Source organism: Chrysochloris asiatica, unplaced genomic scaffold (assembly GCF_000296735.1).
Source record: "Chrysochloris asiatica unplaced genomic scaffold, ChrAsi1.0 scaffold00025, whole genome shotgun sequence".
NCBI classification, from domain to species: Eukaryota; Metazoa; Chordata; class Mammalia; order Afrosoricida; family Chrysochloridae; genus Chrysochloris; species Chrysochloris asiatica.
In genome coordinates, this window is record NW_006408543.1 from 22,126,866 (window position 1) to 22,135,277 (window position 8,412).

The 8,412-nt window shown below is 43.9% G+C and overlaps 1 pseudogene; it reads right to left on the reverse strand.

Moving 5' to 3' along the window:
- Window positions 1-552: 552 nt before the first annotated feature.
- LOC102819088 overlaps window positions 553-8,412 on the reverse strand; it is a 24,618-nt pseudogene continuing 16,758 nt past the window's right edge.

Genomic DNA, 8,412 nt, shown 5'->3' on the forward strand with positions numbered 1-8,412 from the left:
GTTCACATGCTTTCAAGTGTCAGGCAGGGAAGAAAAATGTTTACACTGTGCTTAGAGTAACAGAATAGGGATCGTTAGGGACTTAAGCAAATAATAAAAAAAGAAAGCAAGTTCTACCTTAAAATAAATTTATTATATTCAATTAAAAAATGATGAAAGTTGGGCCTACCAAGCAAAATGCACCTATAGCCCAATTTATTCTTTTTTTTTGGAACTAAGTGCTTTTTATTTATCACACACACACACACAAAAGTCCCCAAAAGACAATAAAAGGAAAAGTCTAACACTAATCAGCTGGAGACAAAGAAGTGAAGGCGGACATCTCAGGAGATTAAGGGGAGGGGTCTGGCTCTAGGGAAGCCAGAGGGTCCCATCCTCTACTTGGCTTCCTGTTGGCCAGTCCTACCCTCTCTCAAAGTCTCCTGCTGCCCACTCTAGGCAGAAGGCTTTTCCAGGAATCTGAGTTCCCAGCTGAAAGGGGCTGGAATGGCAGGGATACCAAGGCCAGAGGGAGCCCAGCAGTCTGCTGCCCTCCTTCATTGTGGTGTGATCTCAGATGAGGGCAATGAGATCCTGCTTGATGAGGAAGACAAATTGTAAGCTGGTGATCTCCACCTTGGAGTTGTTGCGGAGGCACCCTTTGGAGCCACACAGCACACTACCATCAGTGGAGATGGGGATGGGGTGCCCGACCCTCATTAACAATCCCCACTGTTCTTCATCTTGATGACACCTTGCTTTCTGGAGATCTTCCAGGCTGGGCCCTCCAGAGACCGGTCCACATCAATCTGGTTATCCTTGGTTGCCCTGCCCAGGGTGATCTCTCAGGAGTGCATCACCTACCACACCATGCAGCCCCACGGCACTGCCAGCATCCAGTTGTCGAAGTCTGGAGAGCTCATGCCTGTGATGCCATCTACTAGCACCTGTCCAGCTGCTGAATTGCTCGCTTCTGATGCCAGTCAGCAACTGTCCGCTCATGTTCCAGGACCTCGTCTCACATGTCCTTGAGTTTACTGTCATCGATCAGGTCCTCTGCATCAGAGAAGTGCAGGACTTGGTCCCCATGGGTAGCAGCTGCACTGACAGGTACTGGGATGTCTGTACAGCAGGTCCTGGAAGGTCTCCAAAGGGGGCTGGCTGCTCAATCCCACTTTGCTCAGCAACTGGTCCTCAGCCTTGCTAAACAGGCCCTTACTCTGGATGGCTGCAATGGCTTCTGGATGCAGCGGCCTCATGACCTGAGCAGCACCCAGGGTCCACGACACTGGCCTCCTTTGCTCAAGGAGAAGACTCGGCCAGGCTGCTCCCCACTAGCCCATCAGCAAATTTCTTCCTTTTGATGAACCTGGAGGAGCCTCTCCATTTAGAGATGGTGCCCAAGGCCTGGGAGGAAACCTGCTTCTGTCTTGCCAGTGATTTATCGTCCTCAGAGTGGCTGGCAGTGCCCGGTGCCATCAAGGATGAATTTGCAGCCCCTGTGAATCTTTGTCCATCCTCTTATAGTCTCAAAGCCACAGGTTCCAAACCACTGGGCAAGGAGGACAGATCCCACAGGCTTCTCCAAGGATTCTGACCAGGTGAGCGTAGAGGCTGAGAAGAGAGTCATTCTTAGGCTGCCAGCTCCAACAGTGTCTTTGATACTACAACGGCAGCCACAGGGCCAAAGCCGACTTCCATGAGGCCCCAATGTATTTCATTTTATTTTCTTCTTCTTCTTTACATTTTTATTGTGGATTGAGTGAAAGTTTATAGGGCAGATCATCAGGTTTACATTCAACAAATCATACACCTTGTTTCATCACAATGCTTACAATCCCCTCCATGTACCATCAGTTAACAGGATTTCTCTCTAGTCACTTTAGCTCTTTTTTTTTTTTTTTTAAACATTCAGTAATAATGTAATAATTTACACCACCAAAGGTCACATTCTGGAATCTGCCTCCTGGCCACTGTCTCTTAGTGCCTCTCTTCCCATGAATCCGGAGGCCTCAGCTGCTCCCCCTTTCCTTATCCCCATCTCTGCCTCCATCTCGGGTGTAGCTGCTTCTCTGGATAAGGTCCCGCATTCCACTTGTGCACCTCTCCCTTGATGGTCCTAGGGTCCTTTGTTTCTGGACTGTAAGAGTAACTACTCCCCCGTTTTTGTTACAAAACTTCTACCTTTACAATTGTGGCAGTTGCAATTAGTTATGATAACAATTATTCACTATTGAATCATAAGAATCTTATCCCCATCTCTTTTAACCAGACCCATCTAGACAAGATGAAAACTATTCCGTGGGGACTCTCTTCCCCCACACACTCTTACGCTAAATTCCCCCTTGAAACCTTGTAAGTCAGTCACTTCGTGCCTTTATCACCCCCTCATTTTAGGTAGCCAGTGTCTAAGTTGCCAGTCTCTATCTATCCTGTGTACAGAGGGGATAGCATTGATACTTGATGTGAAGACCCCTTCCCTCTCTGTTGGTATTTAGAGTTACTACCTCCATGAGTAAGGAGCTCTGGTAGCATACTGGTTACCAATTGAGCTGCTAATCTCATGGTCAGCAGTTTGAAACTACCAGCTGTTCTGTGGGAGAAAGATGAAGTTTTCTGCTCCTGTAAAGATTTACAGCCTCGGAAACCCTGTACAGGGTCGCTATGAGTCGGAACTGACTCCCCGGCACATAACAACAACAACCTCCATGAGTATAGGTGAGTATAGGTCAGGATCATCAAATTGTAGCAATTTACCCTTGTTTCCTTTGTCAAAAAAAATTTTTTTTTTATCTTCCTCTAGTCAAGTTCTGATTATCAAGCCATTGAGGCTAGGCCAAATGGGTACTTACTATCTGCAAGTTTGGGTGTTCTTGTGCATCTCCCCTCACTTCATATCAACTGGATGCTTCACCCTCAGCTCTAGCCCTCTGGGGTTTTGTCTTTGTCCATGGGCTCAGGTGTTCCCAGGTCTCACCACACTTTGGACCAACCAGTCTTTGTTCTTCTCTCTCTCATCTCCAGGTCAATGGTAGTCAATGGACCATGGTTGAGCTCAACCCATTTCTTCATTGCTGGTTTTCCCCCTCTTCCACTCACCAATAGACCAATGTGGTCACCAGCAAGCTTACAAGCCTGCTCATGTGTTCTCTTTGAGTTTCAGTCTTAGAGGAGGGCTTGACCTGAAGGAACTTGATGGCTTGCCTTGATGGCTTCCCAGTGAACAGCTTGCTTATTCTTTCAGTAGCCAGTCATATTGCCATTTTTGTTTTGGGTTTTTCCTGATGATCTTTCTTTGAAGATGTATCTTCTGTTGCTCTAGCTGTCCCAGGCTGGTCTGCTTGTCCTTTCTAGTGGGAATGTCCCACCTCAGAAGGTTCTGGATGGGACTCAGGATTCCACCTAAGGTCCTATACTCTACAAAGGCTCCGCAAGAGACCTATTTCACTAGGCAAATTCTATAACCCCTTTTAGGTATTCCAGTCGGTTATAGGCTGAAGATGGGCTTACAAGCTTTCTGTAATCATGTTTCCCGACATTCTTTCTATCCCACTCCAAGTGTCTACCATACAGCAGTAGGCAAGGGAAATCAATATTCATAAGACAGTCAAGAATTTTAGTATTACTTCCCCTCTTCAAACTGTGCCTCAATCCCTGTATCACAGATCCCTGTTGTTCCAAGGTTGAATATGCATTATTATTTATCTCTGTCCACTTAGGACATGCAAACCTGTCTCAGTGTTCCCTATCTACCTTGTTCTTCCACCTCCTCCCCTTCTTGTATTGCCTTCTCCAACACCCAAACTATGATGTGTCTGCCTTTACCCTGTGCTCTACCGTTGCCTCCCTCCCTGTCCCCCTAAACCCCCCACCCCAATCCCACCATAGTGGTTACCTTATATTCCATTAACTTATCCTTCTATTTAAGATAGTTTATTTTATCCTGTAATCTACCTGACCTTCTCACCACCTGAATCTCTGTCCCTATGTGTTTACTTTCTTTCACATTTTAATTGTTTTGACCATAGACTTACCTCTCAGATCCTCTGAATTTGTTCTTATGGCTTTATTCTGTTCTCGACTCTTCCATTTGTCAATTGAGTTCCTGGTGATGCTGTCACATACAATCTCTGACTGTTGTCTGTTCTTGTTGGTCCTCAGTCCACAGCACTTGCTTTAGGCTGTTTTTCATCACAGGATTTGCTTTGGCAAAATCCCTTAGCTTCTGTTTATACTGGAATGTTTTGATTACATCATCATATTTGATTGACAGCTTTGCTGGGTAGAGGATTCTTGGTTGACAGTTTTTTTTTTCTTCTTTCTTTCAGGGTTTTATGTATGTCTCCTCATTGCCTTCTTGCCTGCATGGTTTCTGTTCAGAGATCTGAGCCTAATCTGATTTGCTTGCCTTTGTATGTTAGACTTCTCTTTCCCCTAGCTGCTTTCAGGATTCTGTCCTTATCTTTGATTTTGGAGAGCTTGATTATAATATGTCTTGGAGATTTTCTTTTAGGGTCTATCCTTCCTGAGGTTCGTTGAGCTTCTAGAATGCTTATCTTTTCACTTTTCAGGATGTTAGGGAAATTTTCTTCAAGCCGTTCTTCAACTATCTCCTCTGTGGACTTGTGAGATTCTTCCTGTTCTGGAATGCCGATAATTCTTAAGTTACTCCTTTTCATGTTGTCCAACAAAAATTTTAGACCTTCTTCAGACTTTTTTCCCTTTTTCCTGCTTGTTCTTCTATCTTAATAGTATTGAGAAATTTATCTTCCAACTCATTAGTTTTGCCTCCCATCTCTTCTGATCTATTCCTTTTCCCTTTCAGAGTATTGTCTATTTCTGATACTCTATTATTAATTGTTTGGACCTCTTTCTGTAGGTTTTGAATTGTTTCCAATGCTGTATCTATCCTATTTGATTGTTCCCGTAGTGCTTTCCTGACTTCTTCCTTATTTTTCTCAACTCCATTGTAAAGTATTTTGATACATTTTATAATCATTTTTCTGAATTCCTTCTCAGGTATTTCCAAAGCTTGCCCTCCTTCCAGTATGGAGTGTAAGTCTACCTCCAGATCATTTGTTTCAGTCACTTTATCTCGTCTTTGGACATGTGCTGATATGGTCATCTGTTTCTTCTTTTTGGGCCTATACAGGAGTTATCTGTGGCCTTAATATTTTGATGGGTGTGTGTTTTGGTATTTTTCTTATGCTTTCTGATTGCCTCCAGGTAGAAGTGATCAGGAGATGGGCTTCCCTTTTCACTGTTCTTCCTGAGAAATTTCAAGACGCCACTATTAGTCATTATGACATAAATCAGGATTTAATTTTTGGCCTGTTTCCTTTTTAGTCTGCCTGTCCTGCTCCACAACCCCTGTTCAGGCCTTTACCCTAGTAATAAACAGTTCAGGGTTGGCTGTGGCTGTTTTACGCTGCCATTTCATTTTAAGTGGAAATTATTCCTTTAAATTTTGAGGAGATCTGTGTGCATGTGTAATAGAATCCTCTGTGGGTGAGGGTGGGGGTCCACTCGCTCAGGCACCCCCTCTAGTCACCAGAATGGAGGTGCACAGACATCAAGAGACCAATGAACAGATACAACAAAAAGAATGTCCACACCGTTATCTCCATGGTCTGTCAGGCGTTCGTGGGTGCTCTGATCCTTCCCCCGTTCAGTCTCACCCAAGATAGCCACTCAGGGATCAGCTGAGCACCTTGGATTAGAAAGCACTGGATTTCTTGATTCTGCTACAAATTCCACTAGTGTAAGCCTTTCAGCCTTCTAAATATTCCTTTATATATGGTTCAGAGTTCTGGGACCATCTCCTGAGCCTGCTTGGTCTGGTATTCTGTGTTGTTGCTGATGGAGGTCCTTACTGCACTTCTACCCTCTCCGTCATCTTGTTTATTCTCTCCCCCAATTTATTCTTAAAGACTAAATTTTCATCTTATACACGGTCATGTGTATAAGTATCCTCTCCATACTTCCCTGTGATTCCCTTCCCTTGATCAACTTGCTATCTTTCACTTCAGATCCTCTCAGCCTCTTCCTCTTGTTCCAGCTTCTGCTGTGGCAATAGCTTGCATAGGATCTGATTGATTTCATTCAAGCCAACCTAACCACCTCGCCTTCTGCCCATGCTTCTCAAATCCTGACCTGGGTCTTCTCTGCTGGTATTGCATAGTACATATAGATGTGCATAAACTGGACTGTCAAGGGAGTTGGTTAATGCTCACACCAAAAGTGAGTCTTTGAACAGCTATTGTTACTGTGCTGTGCAGTCAGTTCCGACTCTTAGCGACCCTGTACAGGGTTTCCGAGGCTGTAAATCTTTACGGGAGCAGAAAGCCTCATCTCTCTCTCATGGAATGGCTGGTAGTTTTGAACTGCTGACCCTGAGGTTAGCAGCCCGATTCGTAACCACTACATTACCAGAGGAGATTGGAACCAGTAGAGAAATTCTTCTCCCTCTACTAATGGGCAATGACAAAATGTAGTTTATTTCTTTTTTGTTTGTTTGTTTGTTTTTTTATGGCTTCTCAGGGAATGCGTCCACAGAATTGAATTACACTTTATGTCCTATCTTATTCATGGTTTTCATTTCTGGTTGTTGAGATTTTGCTCAACTCATTTGCGTTAAGCTGTGATTTCTGGACAATCCAGCTTTAAACAATATTAGGAAGACCATCAAGGGAGAAGAGCATGAGCAGAATGCAGGACCCTATCCAGAGAAGCAGCGACACCAGAGATGAGCACATGGAGAGAGGGAGCAGCTGAGGACTCTAGACTCATGGAAAGAGAGGGACTGAGTGCTGGTGGCTAGGAGGCAGGCTTGCAGATGTGCCCTTTGGTTGCTTAAATTATTATACATTCCTGAGTGTTTTTGTGTACTCCCCCCCCATAAAAAAACAAAGCAAACAGAGGGAATAGAAGCAAATACTGTTGAATGATGATGCACGAAGGAGATTGTAATCATTGCAATGAAACGATGTTGTAAAGCTGATGTTCTTTCATGTAGACTATCACTCAGTTCACACACACACACACACACACACACACAAATTCAAGAGTAGTTCTAGAAATCAGACACTCACTATAGGATGTTCAAGCAAGTCTAGTTAGCAATCTGACAAAAAGTGACTGTCCCATTGCTGGTGGTAAGTGGAGCGATGATAATCCTGCAGGGGCGTCACAAATGCTAATGCATTCACATGAAATAACTGTTGGGACATGTATGTAGAAGATGAGCCATTGGGATTTGTTGGACTTGATTGTTACAAGACCAACAATAATTTTAAGTATCTCTGAGTGAGATGATTTGGTTAACTGCATTGAAAGACTTGGTATGTGAAAATGAGAGCAGTCCATGATAGTTGATGGATAAGTAATGAGCCTCTACGTAAGCCAGCGTTTTTATGGTAACTGTGAAGGAGACTCTCATTTCCTATAAACAGTGCTGACTATCAGACCCAGGACTGAATTTTTAGTGTAGCAGAACTGCACAGGAGACTCAGTGCACAGCCTCGACAGGTATTGTATGTCAAAGTTAATGCCCTGATGAGAAAAGAGTGGGGCCCCATGATTTGTGTTAGAAGCAGTTGGGTATATGAGTCTGAGAACTTTGAACTCCCAGTTTCCCTGAACTCTCTAGGATGTCAGAAGTACCCCCTCCATCCTGTCTGAGGAGAGAAATCACCCTTTTCCTGAAGAGGGTGCAGCAACATCAGTGAAGGCAGGTGCTTTGCCAGATGACACAACTTCTCTCCAAGATCTACCCCTCATTACCTCCAGGCTACTAACCAGAGGATAAAGGTACAGCTTCTGAGGAGGAATAACTTACCCTCCACTGAGGTAGAGATTTTAGGACTTACTTGATAGTGTACTGAAGAAACGCTCAGAAGGCTCACTGAGATGGTTGTTGATTTTTGTTAAGTTCTGTTGAGTCGGTTCCTACTCATAACCACCCTGTATAAGGTTTCTGAGGAGTGGCTGGTAGGTTTGAACTTCTGTCACTTCTGCAGATCAAACCGACCTTGTGATTGAGTACTTGTCCCACAGCACTGCACAGAGATGGTGATATTGTTGTTGTTGTTAAGTGCCATCAAGTCGGTTCTGACCCATAGTGACCCTGAACAGGGTTTCCAAGGCTGTAAATCTTTACGGGAGCAGAAAGGCTCCTCTTTCTCCCACAGAGCAACTGTTAGTTTCGAACAGCTGACCTTGAGGTTCACAGTCTGATTCATAACCACTATGCTACCAGAGCTCCTTGTGGTGATATTAGAATTAATTTATTATGTAAGACCTACCAACCCACCACCTGCCTATGATCACTGGAAGGTTCCAAAATACAATCCCCTAAATGAAAATAATAAGGAATGTTCTGGAAACTGTTTAGAAGATTGATGTAGACTGTTTTTGTTAAAAAAAAAAAAAAAA